Genomic DNA, 18,090 nt, shown 5'->3' with positions numbered 1-18,090 from the left:
TAAGTAATAATAATACACATTGACGAGCTGTCAGAGCTTATAGTTTACACGATGTTACCACAACATTGTTGATTAAGCATTAAACTAAAAGAAGATAAGGGAGATTCAGGAGAAGCTCAGCACATTGTGATTGTGGCCTCTCAATCAAAGGAGCAACTGAGTGGATCATAGGCTCAGTAGCAAACAGCTATTCTTTCCTTTCATAGTTACATTAGATATTTATATCATTAAAGCAGTTCTAGAGAACAATTTCTACATGAAAATCCAGTTTATCAGCAGTCTTATCAACATAAACTGCAAAATGGGCTGCAACATTCTCAACTAACTGCTGAAGATTCACTTGATTTATTACAATGAAATTCTGTTGTTTGTTCATTTGTGTCCGCAATAGATTAACTGAATCTTGGAAGTAGAAACTGGATCCTCCAATGTGTGTTTCCCCCCTCTGTTTTCACTGTTTGTTTTTGTTTGGTAGAAAAAAAAAAGCTTGCATTTGCATAATGTGTGTGCTATGTGTAGTTTACTGGAGTTGCATAATGAGGATGTTTGGGTATTTAAGTTTTTTAAACAATACTCACTCCCACATGGAGCTGCCAACATATAAACTTGCCTATCAACTGTATTTTTTAACAGGGGATATTCCAGTGAGTATTTTCCCTCAAAACAACAGTTTTTGTGTCCTACACAATTACACATTTAACAGCAGATGGCTTACACCATTTGATTTTCACCCTCAAACATTTGGAGAATGCCTGGTCCTGTCTGAGGATCTGGATGTTGGAGTTATCATTCAACTCTGAAGCAGGCGATAATGCCCACACTTGTTTTACATGTTATAACCTTTAATGTAACATCACTGTTAAAACAGCAACCTTGCTAAGTTAAAGTTCACTTTAATAGAAACCCTAAAGTGTAATAATCTCACAATACCTATAACAGTTTCATGAAGTAACATGTTTACATTATCAACCCTAGTAGATGGACATTTTAGTGTCATTTGGGGTCTTCACTGCCACTGTGTGGTTTAAATGTGATAATTCAGACTAAAGTCTTAACAGCTGAAGAACCATTTAAAGGAAAATGTTTTCTCACGCTGCCAACCTGTATTGTCTTATTCTCAGAAACAGAAAAATATTAATATGCATGTACACCATCAGTTGTATTAATGTACCAATAGTAAAACCAGACTTTTTAGCAGTGAAATCTCCAATTTCACTACATCCCATATCGTGTGAACCTTCAGCTGCAAACTGTAAACTTATTATCATTTTGACAGTTTATAAAATAAGTTATAAAGATATTAAGAGAAGGTCCATCAGCTTACTGCATTTCAAAAACATTCCGAGTTGTGTAGCTAAACCTGTTTTTCACTTTGGCAAGTGAACTAAAAAACATGGTAAATGTTATTAAATTATCAAAGAGCAATTCATCAAGTTGTATTTACTGTTTGAGAGCTCTCTTTGTTACCGTAACAAGTACAGCTAAGTGGGTATAGTGTTTTTTTTAATTAAGTCTGGTTTCTGTCAGTGTGTGTGTTGTTTTTGTATCCTTATGCTGTCCTAATATTTGCTTTATATTCTGTATGTACTTCATACAACAGAAATTTTCCCTCAGGGTATTGAAGGGTCATTCATCCAAAGCTCCCTTGTGTATATAAACAGTCCACACACACAAAGTCACCCTCCCATTCATCATCTTTGGAGTAAACACTACAAATTCAGTCTCATTTCTCTGTTTCCCAGCTCTGGTAGACAGATATTCATAATATCCTAGTTTCACAGTAATATCACATAACATAATTGCTGCAGGGTCTTACTCTTAAATGAAGGCCACCAGTGGTGGAAGAAGTACTCAGATCTTTTACTTAAGTAGAAGCAGCAATGCCACACTGTAAAATTACTCTAAGTAAAAGTCCCGCATTCAAAATATTACTAGTGTTAGCAAGTATTAGCCTCAAAGTACCACCTTAAACCTGAGTTTAGCACGTGTATGTATGAGCAGGATTTTGTCACATAACAACTTGTTTGGAAGCCAGTCAAATTCCAATATGCAACTTGCACATGTCATGTGAACATTGATTTTTTTTTAGTGAAGCAGGAGACATATTGCACCATAGCAGTTCAACTGTTGAAGCTAAAGATATTTGCATATTCATACATCCTGGATGTTTTAGTGAGGGAGAAGGAGTGGGTGTGCTTTCAACACTGGATTCGACTTTGTTTTGTGGAAAAACCATATCGGACACAAATTATTAGGCTATCAAAAATGTTTATATGTCTTAAAACAGGTCTGGAGGGGATCATTATTGAGATAAGATATAACTCTATTTATCCTGAGGGAAACTGTTGTGCAGCAGCTGCAGTACAAAGTAAGAAAGAGTGCAAATATAAAATATCAAGATATCCAAAATCCAAATATACACAATGCCAAAAATATAAACAAAGTTAAAGGGTAAGGTTGCTTCTAGGTGAGTTGCATATAGATAGGCCATGTATGAAAAGTGGCATATAGTATGTACAATATCAAATCTCAGTCTTTAAGTTGTGGAAAATAAATTCCCATGGGATGTTAATTTCTCTGTAACTCCAGACAGAACAGACTTCTTCATTTCAGATGACCTTTTATACCCACAAGTCCCTCCCTCAGGCTAATGTGTTAGAGGAAATACTGTAAATACAAGCAGATAAATTGTTAAGAAGTGTTGTCACCAACTATTTCCAACCTCCATTAGTACAGTACTTTACAGACATTAAAAAACGAATTCATGGTCAGGTGACCAAGCTGATATTGGGTCCGTTCAATACCCACACTTGCAGTATTTGCAGTATTAAAGTGTGACGTATTTCCGGTAATTGCCACAGTGCCCAAGTGCCCATTAATAAGTACATCCTGTCACTCACCCAAATACAAATACTGTACATGGCTCAGTCCAGCTCGGAATAAGATCAAGCACACTGTATTGCAGTTACAGTCAGATGACGCACATTCATGAGCTGAGAGGAGGAATACAATTAATAAAGACATTATATCAGTTATCTAGAAGCAAGGGCCTACTTACTGTACATACATAAAAGAGACATTATTTTATGCGTTATGTTATTTATAATGGCTTCTGTTTTATGGAACGGATATGAACGGATATTTCTCAAAGTATTTGATAAAACGATACGATGACTGTCAGATATGCTATATTAATCTTATCAGTCCCATGAAGAAGAATATTACCAGATAACCATCTGTGGAGGTTCTGCCATAACTTTGTTGTGTTTGAATATGAATATTAATATTTACACCCAACTCAGCACGTCACAAACTTAAACTTCTTCATGTCTGTTGATTATTATTGATCCTAAAACCAGTACAGGCGCATTACCACCAATAACTGGACTGGTGTGGTGCAGTAGACCCTGGTGAATTGTGGGATAGCTCTGAATACTGCCTCGAAGCGTATTAGAAGTGTGTATCAAGTGTGTACTGTGTGTTGGCATATTTCAGACATGGGATACACTTGTGTACTACTACACTTGTGTGTTCCAAGTGCTCAAGACCGCAAGTGTGAGTATTGGGACAGACCCATTGTGTGCACGCGCGCCTACACATCCTTATAATCGGTAGAAATGTTGTGTCATGGTTTCTTCAACAGCATTCAGACACGAAACGTGACATTTTAACAGAAAGTGAGTCTAATGTTTGTTAATGTATATTTGTGGCGTTGACGGTGTATGAAGGTATAAACAGGCATTATACAAACAAGCCGTTTATAATAAAAATTGCTCAATGGCAGGTTATAATATAGGGTACACTTAAATATTGTCTCTCCCCTTCCCCATTTTTACTGGTGTATTTTGGCTGTGGTAATACCTGCAAGTACTTGAGGTAATTTAGGAAGGAGCTTGAATTTTGGTTTATGCATTAACGATCAAAATGTTTCTGCTAGCCTATCGCTCGCACTCAAGATTCGGGGGCGATTTTCATCATATAGCCTAACTAAAGTTATCTTTTCAAGTGTCCCATTTAAAAGAAATTCAGGAGAATAAGTGACAGGCTGCTGATTTATTTTCCGATTTCCATTTCCCAGACAAAGAACCGAGTTTAATCCAGCGCTTGCTAAGATTTAATTCTTCAGTGAGGTAGCTAACCGGCAGTTAGCCGGCTAACTAGCTAGTTAGCCGGCTAACTGAGTTTGCTAGGAGGGTTGAATGCTAAATGAGCTAACGCTAGCTAGCTGTAAGTGAGCTAGACTAGCTTCAGCTGAAGTCTACATATGGAGTAACGTTACTAAGTTCAGGTAAGATGGTTGTATTTTTAATTAGTCACAGTGCAGTGTTCACTTCACAAGGCCATATTTACATTTGAAACAACTAATCGATTAATTGATGAACAGAAAGTAAATCATCAACAATTTCAACAAATAGAATATCTTACTGCTGTTGGACCTTTTGTTGGGACAAAACAAGCAAATTGAAGACATAGCCTACTGTAACTTTGGGCTCTGGGAAATTGTGATGGGTGTTTTTCAATATTTTATAGACTTAAAGATGAATCAATGAATAGTACAACTAATTAACAGATAAACCAATAAGGAACATAATTGCTAGCTGCAACCTTATGTAGGTCACAGTATGTTTTTTTTTTTTTATCAAGATTGGCTGACTTTGTTGTAGGTCTTTATTATAACACAGTCAACTGTGTTAAAAGTTTATTCTCATTGCACTGCATTTTTATGAACTATTTGTTGGTTTGGTGTTGGTTATTATTAAGTTTTTTTTGCCTGTCACCTATGTGGAAACTGGACTATCATTGCTCTCTCTGTCTCCAGTAATGTGTTCTTCAGTACAGTGTTACTGACTTGTGTAACTGCTTTGGCTGCTTTGAAATATATGAAGTGTACAGTCTACATAAGATAAGACTGATCAAGGTTTTTATTACTGACTTGGTTCTATGTCTTTATTATAACATAGACCCAAGGTGTGGTTGCTCTAAGAATAATATTAGGATTGTATTCTCTTCTGCACTAACTATTGTAACCTTGGTTGGTTTAGGTCAGTCTAGGCCTAGCAGTCTAGCACAGGTGTTACCACCAATATTAACAATGGTACTGTTTTATTCACAGTAAGCCATGACAGTGAGCAAGCATGCACAATGGAATTCAGCCTTCATTAATTTTATTATTTAGACCTGTGCATTTCCTACTGTGACATGTCAAAATTTGTGAAAAAGGCCTATTAGTTGTCGCTTTGCCTGTCACTTCTGTGGAAGGTGAGATATGATAGAACGTCTCTCTCACTCTGTCGTACTCACTTTCTCCCCCATTTTTCACTCTTCAGTATAGTGTTTTTGCTGTGTGTAATTGCTGTGGCTGCGTTCATATGTGTTTTGTACAGGTTAGCATTATTATGTCCTGGTGTGTGAAACAATCTGTAAAGGGTAAATAAAGATAAATTAAATAACTACAAACCTTGCGTAGCATCTGGCGCCTCTGTGAATAGTACAGCCTTGAAAACTTAAGTGAAACGGGAGTGTGGCGTGTTTGTGTGTACTCATGTCAGTATGTAGTCTTTTTCACTCAGAAGTAATTCAACCAAAATTTGTTGGCGTTTTCTTGAGATTTTGCTGTTATGTTGTGCCTCAAAAACTCCATATTAGATCTAGTGTTGAGAAAAAGCAATGCTGCTCTGACCTCTGTGGGTTGAAACATTCAAGCCTGTTGCACTTTAAACTACCTCCCCTTGTGTTGACGGGTTCACTTAAATATCTGCTACTGCCAAAATCTTTGGCAACGCAGTGCATGGGTGATGCAAGGTTGGCAGTGACATGGATGCAGTGCATAGAAAAATGGGCCTTCCAAACAATTGGCAAAAATAAACAGAAATAAAATAAAAATTGTTGGCGTCCTTAACTCAAATAACAGACCTTTTTGGTTATAAGCTTGGCTCTTCCTACATCCTTTACATCATTTTCTCTGCTCATTTCAGGAGCAGCCCCAGTCACAACAGTAAATACATAGAAGTTTTTAAGGAGGTCTATTTGTCTCTAATTCAAAACACACCACACTGCGCTCCCCCCTCATAGAGACCTCTCCTGAGTATCACAAAACATTCATCAGCCCTAACTCCCTGACCTCTCTGCACCCCCCAACCCCCCCCGGCCAATCAGAATCAAAGCAGACAGCGTCTCTCTGTCTGTAACTTTTGTACATGTACATAAAAGCCTCCTTTCCCTTCAAGAGTGCTTACACCCTCAAAGCCCCTCTTCCTCCCTCCACCCCCCTATCACAACACTCCACATCCAGGTGATAAATGAGGTTGCCCCAGTGTGTGGTATCGGGTCAAAGGTCCATCTAACAGTTCTTGTGGGGTTTTGAGGGCAAATTGAAGTCACTGGGATGTGGGTTACCAGTCTGGTTGAACTGCTGCCTTGCTTCCTGGCATCACCACAACTTTGTGCCTGTCTGTTCCAGCAGAGGGAGACAGACACTCACATAAAATGCTAATCACAGATAGTATAAAGATAGTATGATGGAGTTCTTTGTATTTCTATTAAGAAAAATTCCTAATTTTGTTAAATTGCAGATTTTGCAAATAACGCATTTCATCTCATAAGCCCCTTCGCTTGAACTATGTCGATTCAAGAAAAAAAAAGACATTTTAAAAACGTATTTAACTAACTTTTAAAATGAACGTTTTTTTTTTACTTCCTGGGAAATGGCATACTTTTAAGAGCTATAGATACATATAATAAACATAAAGAAACATTCCAACAAATACTAGTAGATTGTTGTATTGTATCAGTCGTCCTATTAGAGCTGAAAGGATTGGCTGATTCGTCGACTGACAGAAAATTCTATATGAATAAACATTTTTCAAGCAAAAATACCAGAAATTCCCAAATACTCAGATGTGAGGATTGGCTTCTTAGTCTTAAGTGATAGTAAATTGGTAATTTTTGGGTTTTAGACTGTTGATCGAATAAAACGTGCTATTTGAAGACATCGTCTTGGTTTTTAGGGAATTGTAAAGTGCATTTTTCACCATTTTACACATTTTATAGAGCAGACAATTGATTAATTGAGAAAATAATTGATTAACCGATAATGAAAATAATCATTGCAGCCCTACTTCCCATAATATAAAACTTGGACTTTCACAATTTAATAATAGTAATCAACGGCAACATGGTGTATTTTTTGGTGCTTACCTCAGAATATCCTGAAAATTTAATTACTAACGGCTTAATATAATATGCTTACCTCTCACTCTGGCTTGCTTCATCAGCTAAACCAAAAAGTAATAATATGCAGTGGTCTTTTTCTGCATTTAAACAGTCCCTTCCTGTGTCATTTCACACCCCATCTGAAGCACAACAACCTACAAAACAGAGTGGTTGTATCTCTTATCCGTGAATGTGCTGTGAAGAGGTGGACGGTTTCACAGCAAAATGAATACGTTAAGTAAATGTACTCTTTTTGGAAAATGTTTTGGACCATTGGACACCTCAGGCTACAGGAAATTGTGATGGCCATTTTTTCTTTACTATTTTCTCCCGTTTTATTGAACAAATGATTAATCGATACTGAAAATAAGTGTTAGTTGCAGCCCTATAGCTCTGTGTATGCACCAGTTTTCCCCCTCTTCTTGCTGTACCATTACCCAAGAAATTGTTGCTTAAACCTTGGGACATTGGGACAATGCTGATGCAGGGTGTGTGTGTGTGTGTGTGTGTGTGTGTGTGTGTGTGTGTGTGTGTGTGTGTGTGTGTGTGTGTGCGTGTGTGCAAGGTCAGCACTGGGGTCATCAGTGTTTAGTCTGTGTTTTTCTCCAGAATGGCGACTCCAGCTTTCTGTTCGCATTGCCGAGATTTATAGCTGTAAGTATACCTTCTCAACAAGGACCTTCTTGGTGATGTGACATGAAAAAGACCTACATACATATATATACACATGCATGTACAGTACATACACCCCCATGTTAAATATTAACCCATCTTGTCTAATCAAAATACAGTTGTTCTGACAAAAGATGCAGCTATAATAACATTAAATCTTCTTAAGCGCAAATACAATACTAACACAAGTATTTACACCCTCACTTACATATCCAACTCATGTCCAGCTTGGCCCCCAAAAGCTTGCAGTACTATCAAAATACACAGTCACTCTCGCACACAGCTTGGCCTCTGTGGCTCCAGCAGGCGTTGTAATGGTTCTGGGAGCCAGACTCAGTCTCCGTCGCCAGGCCCCGGCTCCAGCCCCTGTGTGTGTGCGACAGCAATTTCCTAAAGAATCCAGAGCAAGCGCAACACTTCTCATTTTATTTATACAAAAACACCACTGACCCCCCCCACCGCCACCACACACACACCACTTCTGAGAAACACAGAACAGTCACTTGCAATTACAACTCATCCAAGAGTATGATATACAGTCCTGTCAAAAAGCCAGCAGGCCCACAAGGGAAGCAGAGGGTCATTTTTTCTCGTAGAACATACTCAGTCTGTCTATCTCTGCCTTGTTCGTAGACATACTTAGTGTATATGTACTCTGAGATAGACACAAAAACACACCAATACTCAATTTTTTTAATGAAATTCGAGAGCACAATTAATTGATCTTACCTGAAACATGGATTTTATTGTTTTGTTGTTGTTCACTACTTTAAATGGGTTGTGTCCAGTTTAACCAATACACGATTCCCTTCTCAGATTGTTTTATTTGAATAATTTTTAGAGGCCTGTAGAGGTAAAATTGTCCACTAATTCACAAGAAAAAAAAGCAACAATTAGAAGAAAGCCGTTGGTGTAGCAAAAATATATATTTTTTACTTTCCTATCCTGATAATCCTCTCGAGTTCTGACCCCAAGTTGCAAACCATTGCCCTAAATCAAGCACTTTTGGAGATCTGGGGGTTAATTCATTTTCTTTCCCACATTTGTTAATAGGCTGAATTGGAATCAGCCACAAGGTTGAAATATGTCTTTAGTCATATTTGCATCACAACAAATACTAACACTCTAGGTGCCTGATATTGAAATTAATTATTTGATTGATGTTGATGATGCATGTTGCTGTACTGTTAATTTTAAGGGTGCAAATGGTATTAAAAGTAATTTTCAAAAATGATATACAATTGCTGATTGCTTATCTACACAGATGTAGAGCCCCATCACATGTAGGCTATCATGTTACACACATCAGAAGGCCCAAACATTTCCAATTATTCATGACAGATCTGACATAAACAGCTTATCATCTCTGTCTAAAGCCTGCTGTAAACAAATCCACTGGTGATCAACCAACCTGACTTAATCTCCCACTTAGATTTCCAAACAAACCCACACAGACCTGCAGATGTGCACACATACACACACACAACGCTTCACAGATCTTGAGTCTTCAGTCCGTCAGCAGAGAACAAGCAGAAGTTTATGAGATTAGACGTTTGGCATCAACTATCAAAGAGAGCAACAGCAGAAACAGTGTTCTTTAAAAAGGGATCTGTGTGTTGTGTTTGTGTGTATGTTGTGTGTGAGAGGGTGGGGAGATGTGTGGCCCCAACTAAACAAGCCCCAACAGCCCCTTTGTTGGCGAGTTGCTCCAGGAGAGCGTGTTGATGGAACCACATCGATGTTCGGATTAGGGCACGCCTCTGTGATCAAGTGCTCAAGCACTAGATAAGAGCGGCAGAAACACCCTTTAATCCTGGCTAACCCTTTTCTAAATAGGATGGGATCCTACCAGGCTCACTGGAGGGGAGGAGGGCTTTAAAGAACAGCTCAAAGTTTAGCTTCAGTCTGGTATGGATACTATGATTTATTTTATTATAAATAGCAGAGAGAAGGTTGTGTAGATATAGAAATGTAAATTACTGAGTACTGAGATATGAAAAGTACAGTAAAATTAATCTCAATTGATGCTCTCATTAAAGAAGTAGTTTGAGATTTTCTGAAATACTCATTCTTGCTGAGAGTTAGATGAGACGATTGATACCACTCTCGTGTGTGTGTGGTGTGTGGTGTGTGTGTGTGTGTGTGTGTGTGTGTGTGTGTGTGTGTGTGTGGGGGGGGTTATATCTTGTTTGTTTAATACGTACACAAACTGAAATTTAAAAACGACAATTCGTAGTTTTACGATGGGTGACTATTTCTTGGCTAGTGAGCTTTAGAGGTGCTCATAGGTGGATTTTGCTACCTTTGGACAGAGCCAGGTTAGCTTTTTTCCCCTGTTTCCTGTTTTTATGCTAAGCTACGGGACTGCCATCTCCAGCTACATATGTACTGAAAAATGTAGCTAAACATTCAACAGGGGCTCATTGACCATAATTCTTACTGTAACAGTTAAGGCACTCAAATCCATGACATATAATAATGAAAATAAATAACAAAAATGTCAGTAATGCTCCATTGTAAGACTGACCTGTTAATTCCTGAACAACTGCAGCTTGAGGTCGTTTATACAGGGCAGGCACAACGGACTGACTAAAATGCATACATGAAGGCACATTGTAGCGGGGCTCAAGCACTTTGAAATTCTGTATTCGCTACGACCGAGTACGGTTGGATATCTGCAGCGTTAAACACTATAGCAATATAGTAATAACTATAGCATTAGTTAATACTTTGGCACAGTCTGAATCTGCAGTGAGAGGCTGCCTGAACGCTCTGGGGAGAAGGACTCGACTTCCAGTCTGTTTTTGTCTTGTTCCCCTAATCGACACATTCAGGTGATGCCGTCGTAAAGTACATGTTTTAAGTGTATCCATAGACATACCTGACTTCAGTTGAACAAGAACAATTCAATACTGATTTGTTGCTCATTTTCTCTATAACTATCCGGGAAACCGTAATGCTCCCATACAGTAGATAGACTGTTATTCGGGTTTTAGTGGTCCACAACCTAGCCAAATGATCCTCCAACTAGCAACAGTCACCCCTGTCTCTTATTGATGTACTTTGGCGTCAGATGTGAATGTCCTCCTTGATCTTTCTTCGGCAGTCCAGTGACTTCTGATGTAGTGTTCCCCACAGGTGTGTGTTGTCGTACACTACTCCAGATTTCCTTTGGGGGTGGGGTTCTTGTCTGTAGGGTGTACCAGAAGAGATCTTAAGCTGTTGAATGTTTTGAGGCAAGTGCTGACTGTTAGACTTAAAGACTCTAGATAGGTATTTTGACATCTACCATCTCTGACATGTCATTTGACAGATTTTGATTGTGGTTAAAGCAAACCAGTGTTGAACGTTGAACCCCACCCTCTTGTCTCGCAGTCAAACACCTTCATGTCCATCCAAAAGTCTGACCTCCACACCCTTTTTCTGAATGTCACACTGTTTCCTACTTTGGCACAGAATGTAAACAAGTTGTTTGAACAAACAACCAACGCTGTTGTTTTCCTTGAAAGGACTGGATTAACATTGTAAGATGTATTCTGTCCAAGCTGGGCAGTTTCACATCAGGGTACATCAGCTAAATGCAGCTCCAAAAAGGTTTTCTGGTGCTGTCTTTCTCGTGTTGTGACTTGCCATCATGTATCGCAAATCTCTTGCACCAATACCATCCACCACTTTTCCTTTTCTGTATAGGTGAGAAATGACAGTAGGGAGACGCTCACCCGATTATAGGTATTGGTGTGTGTCAGGTATTTTTTTCCTCCTTTACGGGATAAAAGAAATGACAAAAAAGAGCCTCCATCCATTCCCAAGTTTAGGCCCCTCTTTCTCTCTCTTTCTCCATTTTCATTTTCACCCTTAGTTTCGCAGGTTTGTGCCACAAAACTGTTGAAATTGGATGTTAAAATACCTTTGCTTTAGCAACCTGTCAGTTTCAGGCTGACGTGTGAAAAGGTAATACAAGCTAGGCTTTCTCTCACTGAGTAACACCCCCCCCACTCCTTTCCTTACTGCTTCAATAACTGGACCAAAATCACACATCTTTCTCCAAACCATCCTAAACCATTGAAGACCACAACCCAAGTGTTTTCACACCTCATTAGAGAAAAACAATCCTGCTTTTTATTGGTAACACTCAAGTAAGGTGATTTGCCGTATTTGTCTGGTTGCCAGAATGACAGAATATCCAAAGAACAGGGAGTAAAAAAAATTAAATGTGATAAATTTATTTCCCACTGGCATCACGTCTGCTAAAAGGAATCAACAGGGACGGACCATGAACAGTAATACCTTACAATGTTATTCAGTACAATAACCCTGCAATAAATATTTATATATAAAAGTAGTCGATTAATTTTCTGTCAATCTTTTCTATCAACAATGGATTCATCCTTCCACCTTATCCAGTGTAAGAATCTCCTGATTGTATATTGAATATTTTTGGCTTTTGGACAGATTAATCGATAATGAAAATACTCATTAGTTGCGGCCCTAAATATTTTTGCGATTCTTGTGATGCTGTTTTTATTTTAGGAGCCTTTCTAACTGTGGAAGCAACAAGTTAGACAGCTAGGCCGAGGCACAGGTGGGGAGATATGGTTGCAGCTCTTGTGAACGAACATAGACTTTCACATTTTCTGTTGCTTCTGAGGTTTAGCCATGTCAAATTTTTGACACAGAGCAGACTGATGTGCTAACTACTGTGTGGTTCTGGGGAGAGCTTTACTATACTGTACCTGCCCAGCTGCTGCAGTTGTCTCGTTCCGGTCTGAAAGGGGCTTAAAGGTGTGTTCAGACTAAATGCAAAGCAAAGTTTAGAGATGGTACGATTGGATACAAAGTCAGTGGAAAGACATGCAAACAGACAAGAGGTAAAAACAGGTTTTCCGTTTGAAAAACTTTGGTGCCGGTCCACTTGTCCTGGAAGATTTCAATATCCCGGACAAATGGGGAAAATTCCAGTCAAATATAATCTGTGTTTATTGAGCATAAAGCAACATTATGCAAGAGTTGGTATTTTTTGCGATTTGGCCCCCCACAGTTTAAGAGTGCAATTCAAGTAAATTTGGACAGCTGTAAACGTGCATTTGTTATGATTACATTACTTAGGATCAAAAACTAGTGAGTTGACAACCAAATACTTAGTGATCCAACAGCAAGAAGGCCAGCTTGGCGTCGGTCTTGCAACTTTTTATTTTGTGAAGCTCTCACCAATGACTAAAATCCAGTCCGAGATTTACTCTGTTATTGTCTTTGTCACTCTCTTTTTTTCTCTTTTTAGCTTCCTCCAGCAACGTCATCTTCGGTCTCTTCGCCTCTGCCATGATATCCGTAGAGGCTGCTGAGCCCGGTTATGTTGCTTGCTCTCCCGGATTCTGGCACGACACCGGCTCTGCTCCCCATCAGCATTCTCCGCTGGCTCCCCCTTGCCCCGGTCCTGAAAACCTCCTCCTTCGGTGGTCCAAAGCTCCTGTGCTCGCGGTTTAAACACCAACACTCCTCCGGTGCTCCGTGCTGCTAACTGAGCTAACTAGCTGACAGCAGTTAGTAGCAGTTAGAGATGAACTTACTTTAGCAACAAGTAAAGCTTTCTGTCCATCAGGAAACTCTGTAAATCCCCGAGAGTCAAGGCAGAGCAGCCGGAGGACTCAGAGGGAAAACCAGAAAAGATTTTATCCATAAAATATGATCCAGTTTGGCCCACTCGGGATAGATGTCGCTGAAATCCCTGATAAGGACTTTGCAGGCCGTTAAGAAATTCAAGCCTCCATAACCGCAGAGCATTGTCATCACAGCGATGGCATCTCTCTTCGCCGTCCAGGGAGATTTAAATATGTCAGACTTCAACAGATTTTGCCGGTAAAAAAAAACGGTTACCGGATAACAGAAACCCTTGGTAAAAAGAGAGGATCTGTAGGAAAACAAGCTCAAGTTTTGCTGCAACGTAATGTGAGGTTGTCCAGCAAGGCACTGCGTTGGCCAATCAAATACATGCAGCACACATTCCTGGTAGATGACTTTTTAATGTGAATGCCGTATTTCTGCTTTTTACCTCATGATTATCGCGACGAAAGATAAAATAGTTGCCGCTATGATAACTTTCCAGTTGTAAAATCCTATCTGAGTATTACAAACCGTTGTGCAGTGTTTTGGGCGATAAGTCTTTAAACGCACAAATCTGTTACTCCAACTGGACTTCTGGGTCGTATTTCATTGTCTACTTTAAAACAACACACCCTCACCAACGCAGCCCCCTATGAATCCTCGCTAACCTCCTATCAGTCTGTGGTTGCACTTGCAGATGTGACTGTGTGTAACTATTTGAGTGTGAACAGTTTACCAACTTTAGTAGGGCTGTATTAAAATTTATTGACACAAATTCATAGTGAACATCCTAATTAACACTAAGGGTGGGAATGTCCACCAGAAGCAACGCTTACAAAGCATTTTTTGTAGATACACCTTGACCTTTTTAAACTCATCGACTTGAAACACTCAATTAGGATGGCATGAGCTGTTGACAAGAAAAACGGCAAGTCATTACATCTCAAACATGACAACCCCTGAGCGCACTTACAAACAAGGATTGTTAATTCCTGTGTCTAGATTAAAAACACCTGTTGGTAAACAAGACAATTATTCATTTCAGTCCAATGGGGAGCGGTGCGTTAATCATACATGCATCCTCCCCTGTTAAAAGGCAACCTGATATTCCCCCACAGAATTCTCACTGATTAACTCGATACTCCTGACTGTTTAAAATTCATCCCACCAATGAGCACGAAACTGATCTCCTCTGTGTTCGTTTGTATATATATGTGTGTGTGTGTGTGTGTGCGTGCGTGTGTGTATACAATTGTGTTCTTTCCCCAAGATCCTGCAAAGTGTATGCATAAAATATCCCAGTCCCTGGCGTCAGCACAATTAGCTGTTAAATAAAATACCTACTCATTGACGCTTTTGCAGCATTTTAATTAGACAAACCAGCTGAAGTGAGGGCCCGTTTTAGTAAAATAAACAGCCCTGTTTGCCAAGAAAAAGCTCCCTGGAGGGAAAGGCACTAAGTGAGGTTGCTTGGGGCAGAAAATGGAGAGATAGCATCAGTTTACCCGAGGAGCTAAAAGATGTTTGTTTCTTGGAAAACGAGAACATGTTTGAACACTTCCTTAAGCCACCTGTGTTTCGAAGTACCTTTTTCATCTTTGTACTACAATGTGTCAGTAGATTCTTTATGCATCTGCCTCAGTGTTATATCTGAAATAATGTCAATCTGGTTCATGACTGTTAAGGTCCTTGTGTACTTTTTGATACTTAGATTACATTACAAGGTTCTGAGGAATAATGAGGTCTCTCAGTGTTAACAAATATCTAAAAAATCTAACAAATGTATGAGAAAGCTGAGTTGTGTGTAACAATATTTATATATTATAATATACTATTTAATATACTTGAAGACTTGAAGGAAGGCCCAGAAAGTGAAATAGTTTTTTCTTTAATCCAAGGAAGGGGTTCTAATTATATGGTCAGCTAATTGCTTTTTAATTTACTATGTATTGTTTTTACTGTGTTTATATTAATTGTTTACATGCAGGCAGCTACACAGACGTCCTTCTTGACACTGAAGCTGAATTTGGGTTTAATTGCGGAAGTCAGTTTGAAATGCCTGCATGTTTGAAGCCAAAAGAAGTTTAATAGTTTAATGTGGAGAGAATTAATCATGTAGATTTTGAAAGAAAGTGTTGCACTCAACTTTTTTGCAAAAGAAAAAAGGTTACTAATCTAATCTAATAGTCTAATCTAGTCTAATCAGGGGGATTTTGAATACAAGTTTGTGAGAAAGCTAAACCAAACATGGCCACTGCTTTAGAGAGCATCACTGAATTGAGCTATTAATAGAAGGGATGAATTAAATAAATGATAATATACAAGTTACAGTCAAGATGCCAAATTGGCCCTCTCACAGTGACAATATGTAATTACATTATTTATGGTGTCTTCAGAAATGCTGCTTTTTTACTCGAGAAGTTGTCATCACATGTAATCTTACGTGCACTTGAGTAATATTTAAATCAAACATTTGTGTAGGATATTCTAGTACTCTGTCCACCCCTGTCACCGCCTCCACCTAACAGAATATCATGTTAATGCTGTGTAACTCTGCTGAGCTGAATTGAACTGAAATGCACCGAATTAGAGGAAGTCTAATGTCTAGTAGATATTTTGAGAGATTTGCTTGCTCTGCCGTAACAGCTCAGGTTGATATTCCTAAAACAGTTGCCATAACATTTTGTCTCCACCAGGAGCCATGTGCCATATTCCAGGTTACATTTCCTGTCCCAACATCTGTTTTTTCACCAGTGTCTTGAGAGGTACCAGAGGCAAAAGACTGGAAAACTGACATTAAACCCCTACAAATGCTGGGTCTTCCAAACATTTCTTTTCTTCTACTGTTCAGATGCATTTAAAACATCTGTGGTGTAAAATGTGTGCTCAGGTAGAGTAGTAGTAGCAGTAGTAGTGGTGCATCACACAGTTTGTGTTCTCATTGATAAGACATAAAGGTTTTCTTTCACACATCAGGGAGTGGCTCTGCATTGTGATTTACTGTCATGGTGCTTCTGAATGAGATTTCTCCTGCACTTACCCTCATTACTCTTCTTCCTTCCTGCCCCTCGTCATCTCGTCGTCCAACTGTGTCTCTGTGGCAAAGAATGAATAAAATCCCCATGTCTCTCTTTGCCTTTGTTGTACGCTTGTATTTTAGCCAGTTAATTATACCATTTATACCTCTCTTGTTACTCTTCTCATCCTTTATCTTCTCCCACTCTTGCACTTCAATTTAAAGCATGTCATATCACTGTTCTCTATCTCTTGTCAACTATTCTCACTCCTTTGCCCCATGGAGAATGTCATTCTCAACATTTTTTTCCGATGACTTTCAGTCTCTCTCTGGCATTCCCATTTCTCTTTTTTTCCAGACTTTCCCTTGAAGTGACAACTGGCATACTGTCATATCTGTAATCACGTTGTCAGGGCCATTTTCAAACATTGTCATTTGTTTAGTTCCGTAGAGGCTCTAAGGCGGGAAATATGTTAGAGCTCCATGAATCAAACAAGAGTACTGCCAACACATGTATAAGAGAATAACTTACAGTATCATGGGCATTTTTTAATGAGGTGCGTGTATGTGTGTGTGCAAGTGGGTTGCTGAAATACAGTGTATTTCTTTCAATATTTGTAATTTGCTGCATTAGGGATATCCAGTGTGACCAATTCCGTGTTCCCTCTGACAAAGTGTGTTTGTATATGAGTGTTTGTGCTTGTGTGTTTACATGCAAACAAAACTGAATAGGAAACAGGTAATTCCTGCATTTTCACCTATAACCTGAACTGATGAATGCTTAGGTTCAGTACATCCAGCCAAAATATGTGTTCGACAAACTCTGTGACCTGCACATATTGTGGAACGATAATTCAGGCTCAGTGGACTTTACATTTTAGCTTCATGATGAGGACATGGTCTCGGGTCTCCTTTGGAAACACCCAGCTGGCTACTTGATGCTGAAGCGTCCTTGAGCAAGACACGGAACCTGCTCCATGGTTAGCACACCACACTCCTCTGATCACACAACTTGTAACATGAGATTGAATACTCTCTTAACTTATGCATGCTATGATGCTGATTGTCTTTCACTCTCCATTGCAGAGAATTGTATTCACATTATGTCCACTGGGGGGCAGTATCACCCCAGTAGTAAGCCACTAGTGGGCCAACAAGAACTCCCCCTGGATGTCCTCAAGTTTAGTGTTAGCCTCTGAGGGACAGAGTGGAGGGGAAAGTCACCCTACCATGTATGCCAACTTTTTTATTTGTGAAATTAAGATTCCTCACCAACTATAAATGAAGGCAGTATTTTCCAAATAGGTCAATAAGTGAGCATAATATCAGACCTGTAAGTTACATTAATTCTGCAAAATAAAACAAATTATTGTAGTTCTATGGAATGGAGAGAATTGACACAACCTGGTCTGGTCTGTGTTGTTCACAGTAGATTAGTTCAGTCCAGTTTTTTTTATTTCAGAAGATGGTTCTTATGGCCTGTTAGATGTTATTTGTTAGTCGACAGTGGAGGGAGAGAGAAAAGATGAGAAAGCCAGATAGATTGTGATACTGGTCACAACTTATATTAACTTCTAACTCAGAGAAAC

The 18,090-nt window shown here is 39.1% G+C and overlaps 2 long non-coding RNA genes across 3 annotated transcripts in view; both read left to right on the top strand.

The window, feature by feature from the left end:
* Positions 1-18,090, top strand: part of LOC122884150 — a 121,662-nt gene that overhangs the window by 11,978 nt on the left and 91,594 nt on the right. The gene's annotated exons all lie outside the window — the stretch shown is intronic.
* On the top strand, positions 12,291-16,620 carry LOC122884152. Its single transcript, XR_006379825.1, has 2 exons — positions 12,291-12,666; positions 13,163-16,620. It is a non-coding gene; the product is annotated as an uncharacterized LOC122884152 (long non-coding RNA).

This window comes from Siniperca chuatsi, linkage group LG11 (assembly GCF_020085105.1).
Source record: "Siniperca chuatsi isolate FFG_IHB_CAS linkage group LG11, ASM2008510v1, whole genome shotgun sequence".
In the NCBI taxonomy this organism is placed as follows: domain Eukaryota; kingdom Metazoa; phylum Chordata; class Actinopteri; order Centrarchiformes; family Sinipercidae; genus Siniperca; species Siniperca chuatsi.
The sequence above is the reverse complement of the archived record's forward strand: the minus strand, read 5'-3'. Positions and strand labels throughout refer to the sequence as shown.